General features: G+C 42.0%; 1 long non-coding RNA gene across 1 annotated transcript in view; it reads right to left on the bottom strand.

Moving 5' to 3' along the window:
* Positions 1-19,442, bottom strand: part of LOC119222764 (uncharacterized) — a 39,411-nt gene extending 19,969 nt beyond the window's left edge. The window contains exons 1-6 of the long non-coding RNA XR_005120823.2: positions 19,270-19,442; positions 11,124-11,287; positions 10,840-11,048; positions 10,117-10,246; positions 9,943-10,043; positions 1,090-1,212 (exon numbers count right to left, since the gene is read on the bottom strand). This is a non-coding gene — a long non-coding RNA (uncharacterized LOC119222764). The remainder of the gene's footprint in view (positions 1-1,089; positions 1,213-9,942; positions 10,044-10,116; positions 10,247-10,839; positions 11,049-11,123; positions 11,288-19,269) is intronic.
* Between the last annotated feature and the right edge of the window lie 3,439 nt (positions 19,443-22,881).

Genomic DNA, 22,881 nt, shown 5'->3' on the forward strand with positions numbered 1-22,881 from the left:
ACTTGAGGTCCCCCTTTGAACCGAGCAGCGATTAAAACGAGTGAGAGACGCTTTTGTGTGTTCTATTATTCATACATTTCTTTTCACCCTGATGTGCTGGTGAAACTGAGTATATTTGAGTTTTACAAGATTATAAAAAAATGCCCGACAATGCGTGAGAGATAAAGAATACCACCATATAACAACAACAATTCACATTCAGCTGCTAGAGGGAAGCTGCCGTGTCATTTAGTGCAGCGGCTCTTGAGCGTACAAGGACAGAAATATGATTAACGCTGTGCTACTTTTCAGAAAGCTGCGTGTTGACGGCTAGGAAGTTAGTGAAGGTGCCTGGTGAGTGCCCGGCCAAACACATTAGCAGATGAAATGTTCTGCTCTAATTATGGTTGCACAGGCACAGCTATTCATCTGTGTTAATCTACTCATTGGAGGACTGGGGGTCAGAACAGTGCGAAACAAGAGAGAACAGGATACTCAAAGAGATGAGAACATAAGAAGAGGAAAACGGGGTGGGGGCCAAATGGTGTACAAGCCAGTTCCAGTTATTTTATGATTTCATATTTTTTTACTTTATACATGCACTTTATACGCTAATTATTCACAGAAAAGGGTAATTGGAAATAATGCAAATGTGGTCTAAATGAATATTTTTACTCCATACATTCATCCATGTATGATAAATATCCACATAAATCACACCATAAAGCAACCTGAGGCATGTGTGGCACCCCAAAGCTCACATAAAGACACAAAATCCTAAATCTAAGTGTGTTATTGTACAAAAAAAAGCTTTTTGAACCACAAGATTGATTAATATAGCCATCAGTGTCAGTTTTAGGAATCATATACAATATGACAGTCTGTTTAGCCACATTGAGAGCAGAGTCGTGATTTGTGACAAAACAACATCAAGTGCTGATGTTCATTGGAAAGAGGCTGCCTGAATCCAGTGCAAATCTCTGCTATAGTGGATCAGGAGGCTTGCAGACAAATGACCACCTGACAAACACAATATCCTACTGCGCTGTTCCCAAAAAATGTACATGAGGCATACAGCAGATATAGGCTGAAAACAATGTGGGACTCCACCTGAAAGGCTCTCCCACTGGGCTCAGGCTTGTTCCTGACGCGCTCCATCAGGCAGCTGACCAGGGAGCCGGGAGGCTCCGCTGCGTTGGTTCTCCTGGCAGACTTTGGCCGAGAATTGCACACCTTGAAATAGAAACACAAAACAAAAAACATGCTGTGCGTTTGATTTTTCTTCACAATCTCCTCAAATCTCCTAAGGACAAACTGGGGAATCAGCAGCCTAAAAAAAAAACTAAGGTGCAAAACATCCGGCCAATCACATGTAGCTCGCTGCGTCACATTAGTCACTTTTTTTCAGCATTTAAACTACTGACTGGTATAATTCATGATCACATGGAAACACGTCTCACGTGTTTGCACCTACTGGTTGAATGGCTTTTAGCAAAATTTGTGAAATGAATTCTGTCAACCGTCATACATATTTTATTAAATTAAATCTTTCTTGCACGTAATTCAGTTATGGAGCTTAAGCCGTAGTTCTAGAAGGAAGACTCCCTTTATGCCACAGGTAATTTAAATATGCTTCAGCTGGTCTCCCAGAATTATCCAATCAGCGGCGATTGGCTGCACCCAGAGGTATACGACCGACAGGGGTATACGACCGACAGGGGTATACGACCGACAGGGGTATACGACCGACAGGGGTATACGACCGACAGGGGTATACGACCGACAGAGGCGGCGCTGTGGCTCTAAACCAATCACATAGTTTCTGTCAAACCTTTTAAGGGGTTCTCTCTGTGCTGCTGTCAGGTGTCATTTCGATTGTGACCCTCCTCCACCCCAGGCACCTCCAGCAGCTATCAGGCATTCTTCACTCGTTTTCATCAACTCCCTTCTTCACCACCAGTGTCTGGACTCCGGGGGGGATTCGGCTAAGCAGAACTCGGCATCGCGGCCCCTTGATTACCCCCGATTAGGATGGAGTCCAATTGCCAAAGATTCTGCACGATTGCAATGTTATACGGTGTAATACATGCTTGTCAATTCGGAGTCTGTCCTGACTGAAATGAAATCTTTGAGCCTGGTTGAGTAGGATAAGTGATATATGTTAGTTATTTTGGTTGCCCTGTTAATGCCGAATGAATGACTTAAATAAGTATGAACTTCACATGTCCATATTAATTCAGCTTTACAAAATATAGTTGACACCAAAAACTGAGAATTTGAGAAAAGCAAATGATTTTACCCAAAAAATGAGTTCTGACACAGACAATATTTAAAATGAAATATTGTGTCCCCACCTTGAACCAAATTGCCGTAGTCACTGGGAAAAATCTCAAGCCGAAAGCCACTGTGTTTTTAGTGGCTTTAACAGAAATCCAACTCTGTGTACCTTTTTGGATCAGTGGAAAAAGGAATGTTTTGAATATGTACCTGGGTAAGTAAGCACAGACTTTACTGCCTTGTCTGTCGACAAGGCCGGAAAATCACCTTCTGCACAGCCGACTGAGAGGAACTGTACAAAGGTGGAGGTAATTCATCAAAATGATAATTAAGGTCATTAAGTCAGGAGACAAACTTCTTTATCCTGTTTTTGTTGGAATAATTGAGGAAGTCATTAACTACAAATTGGGTCCATTGTCATCCGGCAGGTCTTTCATGGATCTTTCAGATTGGAAAAAAGAAATGTGGACGGGCCGCCCCTTGAACCAGTAGTATTTCCCCTGCTACTTCATTGTCTCTTTGAGCAAAGCAATGAGTCCCCCTCTGCTGTTGTGCAGCATGTCACCTCCATTAGTAGGAAAGTTATACGCGGTGCAGTAGGCATCAGTAGTATCAGGTCTCCCTGAGGAATATGAACAAGTTTGATAGAGTGGCCTCCAATATACTCCATCAAGTCTTCTCAATAAATACAAATTGATGGAATACAAAAACCCTGATTATCTCAAAGAGATGGATAAATACAAATCAAAGATGATTTAAAATGTCACTTCGTTGATATCGAAGTATTAGATGGGAGCTCATTTCAACAGAGGACCAAATGTGAGTAGACACAAAATAACTGACAAATGGTGTCTGTGTAAAGTGTCCCATTTAGTGGAGATCAGCAGCATAAGGGCTGCAGTCTGAGAGAATTAATATTTAATGTTCAGACAGTCACAGCATTATAAGTCACTCGATTACGTGCCGATGAGTCTCTTTAACTCTTTCTCAATCTCCAACCCTCTGCAATGTAGTGATGTTGATCAATCCTCTTTTGAGAGAACTGTTGCATCTCAATACGTGGTAAATAAACAGCGGAACGAGGCCTGTGTCAGCGGAGTCGTGGTCTGTAACAGAAGACCGATGGAAGATATACGTGGCCGTGGTTCGATCTAATCTGCTTTCATTTCCGCCTTTGGTTCCAGTTTTCCTTGTGTTAATTTCTTAGAGGTTGGGGCGATTTCCTGGTATGAAGGTATCACATATATTCTTTCTCCCACATCCGGTAATGTGCAAACGCTGTCACCTTGTTTGAGCCGCTGCTTGGTGTACTGCTCGGTGACCTCCTCCTGCTACCTGGTTCACAGGTAGACTTTGTCAGTAGACTGGCAAAGGGGAAACTCAAATGAAAGACACTGGAACGTCTTGTGTTTTATGAAACAGTCGATAGTCGCGTTTTTTCAATTTGGAGCGTTAATACATTGCCGTTTACTCGATCACAAACCCACAACACCCACAGCAATGTACAAACGACATACAACAACACAAAAGCCATCCGTGGAGTGTTGGTCCATGGTGTTTCTATAGTGATGTAGAGCTATTGACTTGCAGTGGCGTGTGGTAAAGTGGCAGATTGACAGCAGTATGCTGAGAGGCCCTCTCTCTGGGTAGCTTTTAGCTGAGCCTCCTGCTGTGAGCCACAAAGGAGCTTCTAACAGGGTCTGAGTCCCAAAACTGGCAAACTGTGAACACAGCTAAGACACACGAGGGAGAAGCAGATGAGGACCTCTTGTATTGATTGTGGTAATGCATTGGATTGACTGGAGACAACTGTGGCTGTGTGTTGATGGGTCAGGGGAACGTTGTGCACTGCGTGTCCCTCCAAATATGCGCCGAGGGTGTGTGTGAGTGTTCTGTTGTGTTCTCAGACGAGTGTGTTCGATGGCGTCTCAGAAGAGCACAGGGCTCATGGGCACTACGCCAGGAGATGGGCTGTGATCCTCCACCTGGGTCTCCATGCACTTCTTGAGACCCTTCATGTTCAGCTGGTCCTCATACTCACAAAACTCACTGAAATTACCCGACACACGTAGACACACACACAGAAATGAACACACGTAATCACATCTCCAGCTTATTAAACCCCAGCCCATCCTGTAATCAAGCATCTGATCTTTGAGACCGTCTTTGCACCTTGACAGCAATAAACGCACCAGATATTGACAGTTGTTTTGTGATCTGAAATGGACTTCCAAAGCAAAGATCATCCAGTGCACAGCAACACTATGCCTGTATGTTCGCAACAATATCATGTCCCACGCACACAGCCATTAAGCACCGAAACGAAATGTACTCCTGGACTTCCACCCCGTGGAAACCCTTTTTTGTTTTCTTAAAACGATGACTTTTCGTCCATGTTTTTATAATGCATACTTCTCTTATCTTAAATGCTATACTCTGTAAATGAAGAAAATTTCTGAAAAAACCCTCAACCGCTCAATATATTATTTTTTCCTTAATTTGCAAATGTTGCAAGACACAGGATGTATTAAATGTTGATGCTTTTAGTTGTCATGGTTACGAATATTTCCCATAGAAATGCTGTTTAAATGATTCTCTTATCATAATCAAACAGTCCGCTTGCAGTGTTAATTTGGGGTCTTTTCATTCATGAAAACATATGACTAAGACAAATAAAACAAGAGTAATTTATTTGACTTTACTGCCAGGATACTTTACCCTGCAGTAACTCGTGTGCTTCTGGCTGGCAACCTGAGATTAGTGCTCCGCTCCCACCTAAATCACGATGAATGTTAATATAATATGCAAATGTTAATTAGCATGTCATTTGCATGAGAAGAATAATAACTAAAAGATCAATAAATATTCAAAGTTTCCATTCTACATCACGATAAACCAATTTCTCGGTTTTGAGAACACTTTTTACGGTTTCTTTTTAAAGGGTAGAGGTACATAAAATATAATAATAATACAAATTTAATAATAATAATAAAATCTTACTTTACAAATCCAACAGTAGATTTTCATTTGGCTGGATGAAAACAGGACATTTTCATTAGGAGAAAGGGGCCACTAAATTTCAGCTAGGCCGGCGTATTGCCTAATGCTCCCATATGGGAGACCCGGTACCAGAAAAAATGGGTCAGAACCAGAACCAACATTTAGGGTACTCATCATGAAAAGATATGCTATCATGCTTCACCTGGTTCGATTCACTTGAGTCATGGTTAAACTACACCACAATGCACTTAAAAATACTCCTAACTAGATTTTAGCCAGTGTGATATTAGTAAAATAAATGTACTGTGCAAATTAGTCCAAACATTGTGTTCAAACGTTCAAATACTTTTGATGCTAACGTCACATCAAACGTCAAACACAACAAACAGGACACAAATGGCGTGTGCAAATTGCGCTGAATATGGGGACGTGTGGATCCTCTCTCTCTCAGACAAACCATGCCGAGCTTACAGTACAAAACCCACCAAGCCATCGAAGCAAAACATTCCTAAATATGTCTTACTTTTGTCGGTTTTCATTGAAATGATGGATTAAATCTGTTGTTTTTGTAATGGACTACGGCCCCGCGCCTTTGTCCCAGTCTGTGCAGTGAAATGAAATGAGGACTTGACACAAAGTGTCATGTGAAGCACTACGCATCTTTGCTTTAAAATGGTTGGGGAAGCTGTCGATCATTTGCCCTTCGTATTCAGTTCAGTGAGTTTAGACGGTTGATACGAGTGGTGGAAGGACGCCGATCGACCAATGAGAGCGAGGCTCTGAAACGCTTGACTCTGGCTCAGAGTCTTTACACTGTTCATCATGGGTGTGCCATTTTCAGAGGAGAAGCCAAAACACAGCCTTAGTGCGCTGCAGGTTTAGTGGGGTTTTTAATATGCTGAGGAGATAAAAGCGCTAAAAGGTGTCAATTCATCATCTTACTTCAAAACAAACAACAAATCCAAATCAAATGCTATGTTGCAACTATGAAACCAAAGTAAAGGAAAAGTCAATTCTTGCATACCATCAAAACAGAATAAGACCGTATGAGTAACATTTTTTTTTTTCTGGTTCCAGAAAAGTGAGGCAATCGCTTTTATAATTTAAATCACACTGATGTACCATGTATACCATACTCATATTGAGATTTAAAAATGCGCTATTGTAGTGTTCTATGCATATGTGTAATCTATGCTCATAGCGTTGAGTGGAAAATACCCAGGAGATTACAAACACAATGATAACATGGACAGCGGTGCTCACACAGTATTGATATTCAAATATACAGCTGATAATATCACACGTCTGGAGGGACACGCAAGCTGAAGGAGCCGTTAGATAACTCGATTGAGTGTGAGAACAAACTATACACGAAATACAAGAGACCCTGAAATACCCAGATGGAGATGGAGAGGTTGACAGGAAATAAAAAGCATACAAAGCCAAGTTTATCCTGATGGAAATGTAAATGTAAACATCATTGGGAATATTCATGTAAAATTGACAGTGTATCCAGTCAGTGAACGTCTGAGCCCATGAGCAGAATGTTAAAGCTAAACTGGACATAGTGTTACATTGTCACAGTCCATTCCACTATAGTTAGAGTTAATATTATAACATAGTTTATACTACACTGAGAAGTCTTACATAAATGTTACACTATGATATAATCAAGTTATTCTAAAATACAGCTATGGCTAAAATGTCAAATTTAAGGGATTCATAAAAACGAACTGTGTATATTGAACTATTATTTTCATAAGTTGATAGAGGTACCAAGTAAAAGTACATGACAAATTAGAGCACACAATCATGGTATTTGAAGGGCATGAAGATATTTTTTTGTAGTTCACTGTAGCAACAAATAAGTTTGAGAAAATCTGAAAAAATCTTTTTTTGTAGCTGGAAGGAAACACACCTTGAGGCATGCCAAATGCTTCTTCAAGCAAAATATCAAAATTATATCAATATTCTGAGTTTAAAATAGATTTGGTCATTTAGGTATTGGAATATTGTAAGCGACAGTGTTTTCAAGACAATATTACAGTGATTAATTTTTAACTGATCATAATTAACATACTAAAATATATATTTTGGAATTTACACATATAAACATTACTAATGAACACATATACACATTACTAATGATTATGTATCAAAAAAATTTCATTGTGTGAATATTGTGTGAAAATAGTATTGGTCTATCATTTAATACTGTTGCAATATCAATAGTAAGACTTTTGTCAAAAATATATTTGATTTGTTCAATTTAAAAAAAGTTTTTTTTCCATCTTGTAAATTATAATGATTTTGATGTAACTCTGGGGAAGAAAGGCAGAGCAGCAAAAGCACAATGAAGGGCATACATCGATAGAAGATGAGGCAGAGTAACAAAGCCATTTCCTATTGTCCACTTCACATATTCAAGAGCAAACTCTTTCCTGAATGCAATATGGCCAAAAAGCAAATTTATCTGGTTTTCTTTGTGGCAGGGGAATAGGCAGGCACAAGATGGGAAGTGGATAGAGGGAGAAGAGAACAAATAAGGGGATGAACCAGGAGGGAGTAAGGAGCGAGCCGAGGACAAGTGGCGGAGGTAAGAGGGACCAGGAAAGGTTGAAAGGAGCACAAAAACAGAGATGAAAGACGGCCAGAAAATTGAAAAACACTGAAAAGACACAAGAGGTGAGCAGGAGAGGGCATGGTCAATGAGTGGAGAGTGCAACGACTGTATCAAAAAGCCAACCGAAATAAGACAAAGAAAAAAATAGAAACAAAGAGAGATTGAGGTAATCAAAAAAAAAAAAAGAAGGAGATGGAGGAAACATTTGCACGCAGCCTTTCAGTCAATCATAATCTCCTGCGTGTTGGATATGGGAGAGAGAGTGCAATTTTACAGTGGTTATCATTACCATCACAGCTATAATCATAATCAGGGTAATTCCAGTGTGGGAAGATGGAAAGGCGCACAGCAAAGGGTGATGGAGGAGGGTAAAATGTCAGATAGGAGAAACAAGGTCATTACCTAGCGTTACCATGGCGAAGTGCATAGAGACCGGGGTGTGAAAGAACAACACAAAAAGGACGGATTGCCAAAATGAGTAAGAGGGTCATTTAATCAAATCAGATTAAATGAGTTACGGATGTACAAGGCCCGTGTTGAATACAAGATTGTTGGTTTTCAGGGGAAAAGGATGTAATGAGAATGTAGTGAAAGAATAACAAAATAAGGATGTTTGGTAAGACAGAGGTCTGAAATCTTTTTGGCTTTGTCCATGCTTCTTAGATTCTACGGTCGACCGTTTGATTAAAAACAACAAAAAAATATGTTCTTTATTCAATCGGCTTTGGATCTTTTTTTTAAATTAGTTATTCAGCAAAATATTAAGGCTCATTTAACAGGGTGTATGGCAGTAGGTGTACATTTAAGAATCAAAGTAAAAGAGAATTGTGGTACAGTAGCGATGACAGGAGAGGACCTCCCGTCCTCCCTCCCATGTGAGTCCTCCCACCTCTAGACGGGGACATGGACACTAGCAAGAACATGTCCTCACAGGTCGTACGGACAAACAACCTGGAGAGATTGTGTTGGTAACAACAACGTTTTGAAAAATATTTAGAAAATGTAAATTGTAAGCCATATTGTAGTACCAGTAACGCACACCTATGAGAAGGACTCATCATACTTACATACACTTACACTTTGTCTCACACACACACAGTTAAAAGGTGGGAGGCACAGAGGGACAGACAATGACATTCAGAGAGAAGCTGGTAGTTTTTTTTTCAGCTGGGCGCACAAGCTGTTTAACTTGGCATATGATGGCAAGTGCTAATTGAGATGAGATTAATACCTTACTGAACTAGTCCCTTCATAGAGCTTAGCCGTTACTAAATATTAAAACCCAACTACTGAAGTGTAAGTGCTATTTTGTCCTACTTAAAGTGCCTGTCATTGCATATTATTTCCCTCCAATGCTTATTTGCAGAAATACTCATTATCTGATCTGCAACATACTTTTATTGCTTGCCCTATTGACACAGTCTTGAATAATTTCAATGCTGCAGTTATTTTGCGTTTTATTTATTGGTATAAATATCCACTAAAAGCACTCTATTAACTCCTGGTGAACTTTGTCACAGGAATATACAGCTGATAATATCACAAGATCTAATCTAATTAGTAGCAAGAACTTCATGTGTGTACCTGACCTGATAAATACGATAGAGAGAGAAAGAGAATGATGTTTATTCAATTTTAAAAAAAGAAAGAAAAAAAAGAACCTGTATCTTAATAGCAGGTGCAAAGGAGTGGCAATTCCAGGTTAGTAGTAATCCATCTATATTTGATATATTTACATATACTCAGTGTTGTGCCTGAACGCGTTCATTGAACGATAGTTCATGAACTCGTTCATATTTTGGGCGAACGTGAACTGAACGTACTGTATTAATGCCCGATGAACGGCACTGTGAACTCGTTCATTCTGGTGTCTGTGAACGGCGCGTTCTTTCAGGTTAACGTCGTTCAAATAGGGTGCCAGATTTCTATAGAAAACACACCGTAAACGCGCCTTAATAAGTAGCGGAAAAAAACACCCAATCTGGCAACACCAGCCACCAGCGTCGTAAGTGAGATGTGTTGTTGGGGTGGAATTTATTCTTTTTTAGTTTAGTTCAACTTACTAGTGCGTGAAGCCGTTGCGTATGAAACGCAACAATGCCAACATATGGTCAGGGTAGGATTGCTTTTTGCCTTCCATCTTTTTGACCAGCTCTGATGGAAACTGTAAAGCAAAACATCATAGTTATACGTAGTGAAAAAGAAGACTAGTTGGTCTAAAAGTTTGTTAAAATCACCTTATCTTTCCACTGTTTGAAGGCTGCAGTACCAGGATGTTCCTCCAGCGAAGAAATCAATTTATCTTCAGGATTTCGATAGTTTTGCACATCAGCCCGGTCTCCAACTTTTTGAATGTAGCCTAATTTTCTGAAAAATAAAATACAGCCTACGTTAAGGGTGGGTGTTTGACAAGGTGAAAACAAGTTGTTCTTATATCGTATTGTATTGTTTTTTATACAGACAGGCTCTTGCTTTTGAAATGTATTGAGGAAAATAAGTAGCAATTAATGAAAAAAAAGATAAGCATGATTAAAATAATCAGTCAGCCAGTCCACCACATGATTCCATCTGAAATATTACAAGAACTATTGGATGGATTGCTAGGGCAGTTCGTATGAGCATTCATCATTCCCAAAGGATGAGTCGTAAGTTTTTCTCTACCGCGCCATCAAGTGTTTTTAGTTTGGCCTAATAACATCATCCTTAAATGTAAATAAATGTTTTTTCTTTTTCTTTGGAAATACCAAGTATTAGCTAGTAAAGTACCAAACTAAGATAGCGGCAATGGTATTCATCATTTCTTAGCATTGGCATATAAGCATGGTGATATTAGCTTTTAGATGAAAGCACCGCTGTGCTTTCAATGGCAGTCCTTTGGGTGGCTGTAGACCAAGTTTTGTTAATGCAGCGGAAAAACAAAGAAAGTTGAATTAATCTGAATGAATTGGGAAAATAACTACCTGACTGGGGTCCAGAAGAAAGGGTGACTCAAGCATTCTTCCACTTGAGGTCTATTCTTTGGTTCTTTATCGATCATCGACTCAATGAGATCTTTTACTTTGTCCAAAGTGTATTCACCATTGGAAATGTTGCCCATACATTCAACGGCCTCGTCACCAAAAGGATGGTGTCCTTCAGAAAGGATGTAATATATCAGCATGCCTGCCACCTTGGAGTGAACATAATGGTTATGTTATTGAAATATTTCAATTTCAAGAAATATTCACACAGCAGAAGTACTAACCTGGATGTCGGTGCTCCGCCTGTAGTATGCGCTAGTTTCTTCTTTTAAAGTCTCTCTGGCCATCCAGCATTTTGTTCCTGCAACAACTGTGCAGTGTGCACTGCGGTTATCGAGTAACCGCCGACTAATGCCAAAATCCGCTAATTTTACCCTTCCCAAAACATCTGCAGGACAAATGATATAAATTTAGTCTTCGAACAAAAACAGCTTTGCAGATTGCACAGGTTGAAAATCATAGCTGCAACAAGTCAACACAGTTAAAGCTGTTGCAGTAAACTTCAGAAATGATTCTTTTGACATTGTTGAGCCGTCTGTTTACACATTCACATTCAAATGCTCATATATTGCATCCCATATATTTTACTAATGGTAACTCTATATTAGATTTGGGTTGATCAGTATCAGACGGGATATTTTTACCTATATTAAACAGTGTGCATTTTCATTAATTGCAGCTTAGGTTTAAAGTGAAATACAAGATTTAAAATGGATAAATTTTAATTTTCTGTGCAGTTTTCTAAACATGCACTATCATTCAATAGGAGACACATGTGAGATTTGCGTGTCTTTATGCGTGACAGTCAGCAGTGTACGGGTCAGCTTTCACTGATGCACTCGCTGCAGATATGATCAGCTGTCAATGCAATGGCTCAACTTATCCAATCACAGGCCGAAACTTAAGATTGATTTGTCCTCGGTATATCAGTTTCTTATTCGAGTGCTGTTACGTATTCGCGCTCAAACGGAAATTGTGTCCGTTTCACAGTTCCTCGAGTTCAGCAATTTCACTAAATGTTGCCTAAATGTACTCTGAGCATTCTGGACACAGTCGGCTACTTTTCAGTGAAATACAACAACAGTGTTGCCGGCCTCTTGTTTGTGCATTAATGGGCCAAAGGTTATAAGGAAGGAATGAGTCAACATATTGAATAAGAATGTACAGTAGCTTTCCAACTAATGACACACACATTGTCAACAATACTTTCCCTTGTGATGGTAAACAAAAGGGCTGGCATTCCTAAGGGTCATACCCTTGACTGAATGACTGAAAAAGCTGGTTTTATTTGCTAGTTTCATTTGCTGGTTTCATTCTTGCCTATTGGTCAAAGAAAGGAAAAGCAGCAAATGAGAAAAAGGGGGGGATGTCTTGTAGAGGTGGGCAGGAAACCAGTGAACTAGCAATGAGCTGCTCACCATGGATAGGTGAATGGCCAGTGCTCAGGAACTTCTTTGTTTTTTCCTCCGCCCCTTCCGTCACCCCATTGGTCTAGTTTACATTACATTACATGTCATTTAGCTGACGCTTTTATCGTACAATAAGTGCATTTCCACATAGATACAAACTCAGAAAACAAGTAACAAGAAAGTACATCTTTCATCAAATAAGCAGTTACAAAACATGTTATAGAAAAGTGCCATTATTTAAAATTAATTAATAAATTAAGTACAATTTAAGTGCTATCATTTGTTAGTGCTACGGTTTGCTAGTGTTTTAGTCAAGGTAGAGTCTAAAAAGGTGTGTCTTGAGTTTTCGACGGAAGATGTAGATGTAGTTTCCCTCTCCCCCTTTATCTACAGGCTTGTGGTCGTTGAAAAAAAGGAAAAGATATTCAGGACTGTTGCTGGCTGCCTTCTCTGACCCCCAACCATCTGATTTCTTCCTAATCAGTGAAAATCAGGATTTTCCGGTTAGACCATAAAAACAAGATCAACGTAGTGCGCCGTAGCTCTGGAAAGTTCAAACTAGTTAAACGGGATGATGTGGACCCCAAAGGGAGAAATAGCTACAAAACTGACACTCTTTGAGGACATGTGTTATCTCCACACACCTCAAGTTCTATATTTAACAAAAATCTGAAAAGAGGTGTCAAACACAGAAAAGAGAGGAAAAAACACAGATGCATAAAACATGCTTGCTCAAACGTTTAGTAAAAAATGATACCTTCAATGTAATGGAGACTGTTGGAAAAGGTTTCAGGGCAATATAATTAATTTCAGCAAACATCCAAATCTATTGCAAATCAATGAAGGTATGAAAATCATTTTACTACTTAAGTAGTAATAAGTAATTAAGCTAAATATTATTCCAACATAACATAAAAAAGCAGGAGGAGAAGAAATCAGATTTTTTCTTTTTCAGTGCGGGGGACGCCCCTTTGCCCTCTATTGGCCAGCTGCCACAATGTGTCACGTTGTATGACCGGAACAAAGAGACATACTATACTATACTATACACACACCCGTACAAACACTGTTATCACAGTTGCCGTAACACTCACAAAGATGTCATACCAAAGGATATTCATCGCCTTCAGAAATGCACTTGAGCCAGTCAATGGAGAAGTATGAAAACATCTTGAAGTTTGAACTACGAACTGAACTAGTTAATTTTAAAATGTGTGAACTGAACTTTGAACTAGTTCATGTAGAAAGTGAACTTTCCCAACACTGCATATTCTAGTGTTTGTCAAGATACCTATTTCACTGTATTAATCTGTATTAGTCAGAGTCAGTTCAATCCAGCCGCCGCAACATTGTTTGGTTACATTAACGTTTGATGGATTGTTATTTGTTAAATCATCAGCACAGTATCTCTTAACTCTAATCCTATTTCTTTCAGGAGCCAAAGCTCCACACAAAATATTAATTTTCAATAAACAAATAGTAGCATTGGAGTTAAGTATTAAAATGGTTGTAGAGCAGAGAGTAAACGTGTGTAGAAGGAAGAGATGGATTAAGACGGGCAAAATGATCCAAGCTAGGTGAAATGCATCAAATTAAAGAGGGGGGGGTAGGAGAAATTGAGCTATTAAAAGAGGTGCATGACTCCGAGAAAAAAAATATGGAAGGAAAAGGGCGAGTGAAGCAGTGATGGAGGCAAGGGAGATAAAAGATGAATAGACTTGCGGATGAACAGAAGAAGGGAAAGTGGATAGAATGTTGGAAAAGACAGAGGGAGGGAGAGAGAAAGAGAGAGAGAGAGGGAGAGGGAACAGGTGTAGGATTCATGCAGAGCACTTATCCCGAAATATATATGAATCCGTGGCAGGAAATGAGACAGATGCAGAAACGAGAGGAGGGAAAAAATGGAGGCGAGGCGGAGCGCTGCCAGGTCAGAACGACTCTTGCTCCGAGTAGTTGCCCGGGAAAGTTTGGTGGTAATGGTGATGGATGTGGAGGAGAAGTGTGTGTGGGGGGGGAGTGGAGGGTGGGGGCTGTGGTGACGAATGGTGATGATGGTGGTAAAGGTGGTGGTGGGGGGGGGGTTTGGGTGATGAGTGGCTCCATCATCCCCGGCTCTCTAATAGCCTTTCATCAGAGCTGTCCGGCGCTGACATGACTCAGTCTAATTGCTGCGCCTTGGAGCAACGCGTCACTTTTACTCTAATGTAGTGGAGCAGAGTTGGATGCTATTCAAAGTCGCCACGTGGTACGGCTGAAAGCAGAGGTTCTCCCTCTCTTTTTCACACACACACTGACGCATGCGTGTACTCACTCACCTTAAGTGTCTATATCTCTTGCTGCGAGTGAAGGTGGCTTGTCCAAAGTTATATTTGGCAGACGGATGAGACGTGGCTGCAGGCCTGTGCATACGTTATATATGTTATATGAATGTACGTGCATCTGTCTGCGAAGCCTAATGGACATTGAATATTGTCCACATCAGGAAAACCAAACATTGTATTTCCTTCAAGTTGGGGGGGGGGGTCAAAAGGTACACATTTAAAAAATACAAAAAGCAATTTAGTATTTGTAAACTTGCAAATCCTTTGTTTCCAACAACGCATCCCCATCCCTCAAGTTTGTATCACACACAAGTTTTTAAATCTATAAAACTAAACCCTGATGACATCACCTCACATAAAGTACAATTACTAAATAGCGATACAGCGCCTGGAGTAGTGTGATGCGCTGGGAGCTGCAAGGTTGGCGGTTCTAATCCCGGATGCTCCATGTGTCATGTCGAAGTGTCCCTGAGCACGACACCTAACCCCTAATTGCTCCCCAGGCAAAAATGTAACGCATGGGTTCAAATGCAATGTAAGTCGCTACAATAAAACACCCACGAAGCCAGTTAAAAGACAAGTTATGGACCGTGCAGGTTTACTTCCAGTTTCTCTCTCTCTAGAACCCTTTTGGACCACGTTTGTTGGTACTTTGATGCATTTGCTGCGTCGTGCATTGACAAACAATACAGGATGGACAGAATGTAAGACCTTGCCTCAGAGAGCTATTCATGCCCACCAACTCTACACCAAAGGTGTGATTTGTCCCACTTCCACAGGTGCAACGAAGGCAACAGGACATTCATAGGCGCCGAAGAGCCAATCGCTGCCGGCGCCGAGCAAAGAACGCAGCGAGATAGATGTGTGGTGGCTGTTAGCGATAAGATTTTAATCACTTCATATGTACACCTTTCATTTCAGTCCAGAAAATCAATGTGGTGTTTGACTGCAGAACGTGTTGCTTGTTGTTTTTTAAAGTGACATTATGTTCACCGTTAAGGCAACGTCTGATAAGCAGTCAGTAAAGTAAGCAAACCGACAAACACGCAAACGTTTGAAAGAAAGAGCGAAACGTGGGATGAGATGAGACGGGAGGGATAAGAGGGGAGGAATGAAAGCGTGACAGGAGGAAGAGAAACATGGGAGATATGGGATGAAGGGCGAGAGTAGAGAGAGGCAGATGAAAGCGTGAGAGGGTGACACGGATGACAAGATGAGTCGAGATGGGCGTGGTGGAAGGAGAAAGAGAGGGAGAGATGGCAGGCATAGAGACAGGTGGGTGAGGAGAGAAAAGGTGAGAGAGAGGAGAGGGGGGGGGGGGGCATATGGGGAGATAGAAATGGATATACTGGGGTGAAAAGGGTAAAAAGTAAAAAAAGTCAAACCAATACCATATCATACATAAACACTTGAAAACAAGTAAAACGTAGTTTGAAACACTGTTTCACTAAATGTTTGCTTTTTTTACACCAGCCCTTTATTTTTATTTATTTTATTCACTATGCCTACCAGCCGTGAACAGCTGAGATTAACTAACCTCGTATTTTGGAACATGTTTGGATGCTTTACATAGAAAAAAATGTTGTCTGCCTGTGAATATATCTGTATTTCACCGTGTGAAACGCAACATTTAGCATCAATATAATTATCGAAGCTCCCTTCTTGAAGCAAGTGGAATCGCTTCAAGTAAAATAAGGAAGTTCTCAAGCTCTGGGTGGTGATACCCTGATGGGGGATGAGGAGGTGGGGGGCGCTGATAAGAACACACACACACACACACACACACACACACACACACACACACACACACACACACACACACACACACACACACACAGAAAGGGATTCTATATACATTGGTGACTGCAGGCTTGGCAGCAGGTGTCTGTCAGCTAGTGGCAGGTGCACATGGTCACACACACACTGCGTAGGCCAGCGTTTGAGAACCAGGGGTCAGGTTCCACATGACCAGATGGTTACTCATTTGGCAGCATGGCACCATCCCCGTGGCAACATACAAAACAAGGCCAGGTTGTACTTCTTATTGTCCACGTAGTTCAAGCAGAAACTTTCGACGTATAAACGTGGACGTTGGTGCAGCCTGCCAAAACAAGGACTTCAAATTGTCGGGCAAATAGCCAGACGCCAGTTGTGGATAAAGTGGATTTCAGAGAGATTTTGCTCCTTCTCAACATGTAGCTGTGAGAATCCTCTAAACACGGCAAGCTTATGTTCCAATTAAAAGGTTAAAAATCCCAAACATGCATCGAGATTCATCACAAAAACAACACCAAAAACCATCATCACTGAGATTAAGATTAGTTTCCATCTCATCTTGTTGTCGTCATGCTGCATTTGTTTTAAAGATGCAATATAAAAGGATTCAGAGTGTGAATATAGCAGCTAATCAGATTGCTCTGTAAAGATAGAGAAGTAATGTCTACCTGAGCAGAGGAATAAGTCCCTCTCCCTCCAAGTTTGTTGTAATTCAACTTCTCATTGCATCGTTGACATAGCGAGACCGGCCGTGCACGATGTTAGTGCATGTGCTTTCTCCTTGCCAGATGACATTGATGTGAGCAGTGAGAGTGAAACATAACAAATACATTGGGGGCCAGAACAAAGAAGCAGTAAGCTGAGAAAAGGCAAGGTGAGGGTGATAACTCTGTGGGTGGATGCTACAGGGGACCTTTTTCCACATATTAGATTATCAATATTACAATCATCAACTATATGGAAGTAGTGCATCTCGTTGCCGGAGCCATGCAAATAGAGCACCTTGTGTAGAAGTGAAAAGCTGAAAAGTTCTGAGTAGCTTCAACGTAGCTTTCTTAAACCGGCAAAGTATGCAGACTTCCCTCTGATGGGATCAAAAGCACACACACAGCACATGGAAACAAAGAAACGCACGCCTATGTGGCAAAGGAAGCATCTCCTTGCATGCTCTGCTTAACTTAACCACAAAACAAGTTCAACTTCTCTCCAAGTTTTCAACTGAACAAAGTGGGCTCGGATAAAAAGGGACGAGAATAGCACTAAAGCTGGCCTACAAATATGTGATCCTCATGTTACTTCCACAGACATGAGAAGGTGAAGCTCTTCAACGTGACGTAAAAGAATAAGTTAATGGAGTGAGATAGTTGGAGCGTTTTATTTTCCACATTCCGTTATATTAAATGTAACCTAGGAAACGGACAGAGATGACTCAGCGACTGAATTAAGTCACTAGTTGGTGTATGTTCAACAGAACAGAAGAACTCCCCCCCGTCACTGGAAAAGAAACAGGAAGCTTCAAACGATGGGCACATTTAAATAGGAACTAGTTCCTGTTGCCTGTAACAAGCTGGAAATAACAGGTACTGGACCTAACCATTGAGGAGACTGCACGGGGCCCAAAAAAAAAAACACTTAATAATAATTAAAGGTATAGTGGGGGGAGAGATTATTCTCCCCGGTCAACTAAATGGCAGTTTCAATCATGTAGTTTTCCTTTTGGGGTCAAAACTATTGAAATGTAAATAATACATCAAGTGTCCGAGTTGAATCAGACTTCTGTATGGCAATACATGTATAGAGGTGGGGAAGGCCACATTATGTTTTCATATTTATTCTTAAATTTCACAGGGAAAACGTCTCGTTGATCACTTATACATAAACATATAAATATATTTGTATAATTTAAATATTACACAAAGACAGGAATACAAGATGAACAACTGTGCTGCTGATACCAACAATAACAGCAGATTAATAAAAAGGCGGGGAAGGGGCGTTTTAACCCGTGGATGAATTGTTATTGAATTGAGAAGGGAGTGTCTTCGAGACAGTGAGTTTGTAAGGCAGGTTAAGTTTGGTTCAAGTCTCCCTCCATCATTTAATCATGAAAAGCACACAAACATGGCAGTGATTTGTTGGCTGTCACTGTGTTTCATTTCTAACGTGAGGCGGCCTGTCAGCTAAATGAATCACGCCGCGTGGATGTTCCGGCTCCTTTCCTCGTTTTAAGCCATTAATCCTGGCCCGTCTTTGTGCCTCTGCCTTCCTATCATTTTACAAGACAGAAACCAAAGCAGATTCGGTTTGTTCCCTTTGTAGTCATTTTACTGAATACCCAGAAGAAAACAGATCTTTAGTGATACTGATAGACAGCGTCTAAAATTATATGAAACATAACATCATAATACGGATAGATGAAATCCAGCGTTCTGATTGGTTGAGTGTGAGCCCACGGGGGGGGGGGGGGGGGGGGGGGGGGGGGGGTGCATTATTGAGCGACAAAGTACAGTTGCTGTTCACATTGACCCAGGTGTTCCACATCACTTTGCACTCAAAGTAACAAGTTAGATTTTGCGCGACCGTTAGTTGACATTTTAACTTTTAGCTCGGTGGCGATCGCCGAAAAAAAGACCAGAAACCCCACAAATGATCGGTTTCAGGCAAGGACAGCTTTCGCAACTGGACAATTAAGGTGGACGTCATGAGCCATGTGAATGAATGAGATGGTGCAAAATCTCCTAAGGAGACCCAATGCTGTTTACATGCACTAACAGGGACAATTTTTCTCTAGGCCACAGAAATCCGATACACAACGTTTGGTGGCTAATACTTTTATTTGTGCTGAAAGGCAGCTATTTACTTACTGTGCGTCTGGCCCAACAGCCTCTGGTCCCTTATTGCTTAAGTACGTACAGGCCAGGTTTCCATTCTGAGCTTTTCGGGCCAAGGAGATTTCCCTCTGATGATGACTTTGAAAACCACGCAATGCAGAGTTGTCAAATCTACAGCGAGTCTACAATTCCGTCAATCCCCTTCTTATCTGGTTCCTCATCTAAAGAATGAAAAGAAGCAGCAGTGTGTGGGTGGTAGAAGTAAATCAAAGCACAAAGCACTGTGCACCTTCCCACATCGTCCCATCCAATCAAACTCTTATTTTTTCCCTCTCTCTTCACAACTCTTCTACTTTTTGTGTGTACATGATCCACGATGACAAGAATATTTCACAGTGTGCGCACTGTATTTTGACCATCGTACAATCTAGTAATGACTAAAATGTAAACATAAAAAGTACATCATCAACTTATGCTCCCCGACTTTTCCTGTTACCCAAAACATGATCATAATGTTACAATGGCAACCCCTTTGTGTTGCATTTGGTCTCCACGTTTCTCTACCCCAATGCTCATTTAACAGACCCATCACACCTCCAGTTTGCTCCACTCAAACAAACCGAGGACCAGTCGAAAGCGACTTCAAGTGCGAGTGAGACCGAACCAACAACAGGGAGACAGACAGACGCGCAGAGGAGGAAATGCAAACGCACGTTTGACAAGTAAAACTGTCACCAGCCTTGTGGGATTGAGCCTTTTGGCAAATAAAGGAAGGGATGGGAGGTGAGGGGGGGAGGGGGGGGGTAGACAAGTCGAGCTGAGAGAAGGCGCAGTCGAGCGCTCCAGCAGGCACACGCACCCGCTCGCACACACACACACATCCACAGACCCCCGTGCGTCTGCTTATGCACCTGCTTGCACGCTCACAAAGAAACGCGAGAACTCAGCCGGCGCGCTGAGGAGTCCAAACGACTCCACAAACCCTGACAGTATCGAGGAGAGACGGAGGCAAATGACAGGCGTGCCCATCAATGCAGGTGCATACTCAGACACACACACACACACACACACACACAAAGTGGAAGCAGGAGAGAGAGAGGAGGTGGGTTGGGAGGGAGGGGGGGGGGGGGGCAGCAGGTGATGCCATGATTGATTTATAGATTGATTGGTGGTTGCGTCTCAGCTGTTAAAGCCACCTCAGTGCATGGACCGCAGTGCACAAACACAGCTAGGAGGAGGCAGAGGGGAGAAGAGTGCAGAGATAAATGGCGAGCCGCTGTGATAAGAGGAGGAACACATGAAAGGCAATGAATTTGAAGGCAGAGGAACCGGCGGAGCAATTAGAGGTGGGGAAATGGAACAGAGGAAAAGGAGGGAGGACATAACGCGGCGGTAAAGGGGATGAATGCGATGAATGGATGTAGTGAAAATAGATGACGGTGCCTGTGTGTGTGTGTGTGTGTGTGTGTTTTCATTTGGTGTGTAATTAATGGTTGTCTTAGCGTGTCCTGGTTATAACCATTGACTGCATGTTCCACATGAATTTAAAGAAAGTGTATCAGCTAGTAACTTTCATAAAAATATTGTTAACATTTGAGGGATTTATGTATCACTGTAATTTGTTCCTTTATTTAGTAACCAGCTCAGTGTGTAAATGTTTGAGCACAACACGTTATCAGAAGAGATACAGCGGTATGACTTGACACATCCATATTCATACAGGGGACTGGACCCGTTTAGAAAGCATTTGGGTCTTTAAACTCGCGTGTTTGTGTGTGGCTGCTGTGGGGACTTAAGTGTCAGTGTGAACCGGGGAGAAAACACGGTCGAGAAAAACATCAGAAAAATCTGGAAACGGCACCAACGGCACCAACGGCAGACAGAGGCAGGTGGAAAACACGGGCTAACAAACCAATCTGATAGCAGCTCAAGGAGTGTCTACCAAACAAAGTGAAACCGGGGGGAACGGAGAGATTAGAGCGGCCGTCCCACGTGAACCTGACAGGATGAATGCTTGTTAGAAAATAAAACGCACATCACACAAGGGCATGGCGCATCAACAAACCCCCCCCCCCTCCAATCCCCCTTCAACAGGCTGGGTTCGGTAGGCCCTTTTTAGTCCACGCGCCTCTGCACAAGCGTGTGTGAGTAAACATTTGGCCATGGTGAAATGTGCGTCTGCGAGTGGCGTCCCAGCAGGAGAGCGCTCTGTGTGTGTGTGGGGGGGGGGTGGGGGGGGAGGGCGCGGACACAGGTCCTGCTGGCGGGGAATCTTGGACCCGATAGAAAGAGAATAGGGGGAAAGGGGAGGGAGAACAGTTCGCCAACGTTGGACAAAAATGTCTGAGTGATGGCGAGTGAGAGGAGATGAAGAAAGAAGAGAGCGATCGCAGGTCTAGTAAAGGGAGGGGGGGGTGGGGTGGGGGGGCGTTCTCGTGGGCCTCGGTATCTCCAGTGAGCAGCACTGGGCCTCAGCAGAGAGAGGGGTGGGTGGGAAGGAAGCACAGGAGGAAGTCAATGAGAAAGGTCTCGCGCCGGCTGGCAGAGCGGCAGACACCTGCCTGTGGCTCACGGCCTCCTGCTACTCTTCCCCCTCTCCGGCCGGTAGGGAGGAACGAGAGGGGGGGGGGGGAGAAAGGGAGGCTGTAAGGAAACAAAGGACTCGGCAGAAAGCAGCAGGGTTTCTCAGGTAATGATGTGTGAGGGCTAAAGACGGACACGGCTTCACAGAGAAAAGGAGCGGGGGATGGGGGGGGGGGGGGGGGGCAGAGTGCTCAGATAGGCAGCAGGACACAGCTGGATGAGAGATGCTTCCCATCTACATAAAGTTTCTCCAGCTTCTTGTCGGGGGGGAGGGGGGCGAGGTACTGCAGACACTTCACTTCCAATTTCGGAGTACATGCCACTTCTGTCTCAGTCCATCTCTCCGTCTGCCGCCTATCACCTTTCTGAAATCCCCTAATCTTTTCAGAAGGGCTTGTAGCTCTTTCTCTCCCCCAAAATGTCCCTCTATGCTGCCCACCACATTATTGGTCCACAATAAACCTCTATCGACCCATCCCTATTTGAACTGTGTTCTCCTCTCCAGCACACCGAGGCTCTGACGTCCTCCTTTTCAATATGGCAAGACTTGCAACAATGGTTCACTTTCTTAGCTGTCCAGGAAGGAAGAACATTGTGTTCACTATCCATCACCAATACTGCAGTGCGTATCACTTCTCCAGTGCTGGGGTGTTTCGGACAAGTACTAGATGTACATATAAAGAAGTGTAAGCATTTTGTGTTTTCCACTGGAACAGATTGACACTAGTGGGAAAAAATAACTTGGTGCTAGTTTTGTTTTTCCCCATAACTTTAAATGAATACAATCTTCAAAGTAGTATCAGATGTGTATTTTCATGGACACTATTGTTTTATTTCAATATATAAAATTTTGACATTAATGCAACACATTCAAGCTAAATATGGTGTGAAAAATAGTTCCCAATTAACGAATGCAGCAGATGTGGAGATCATTGGCATCCATTGTTTCCCCTATTTGGCTATATGTGTGTCAGGTCTCTTAGGACTCCATTAACTCTGCAAGGTAATTTCAAATGTACATTTTAACACAATAAAAAGTAATAAAACATTCACATTTTCATG

Source organism: Pungitius pungitius, chromosome 1, assembly GCF_949316345.1.
Source record: "Pungitius pungitius chromosome 1, fPunPun2.1, whole genome shotgun sequence".
Lineage (NCBI taxonomy): Eukaryota > Metazoa > Chordata > Actinopteri > Perciformes > Gasterosteidae > Pungitius > Pungitius pungitius.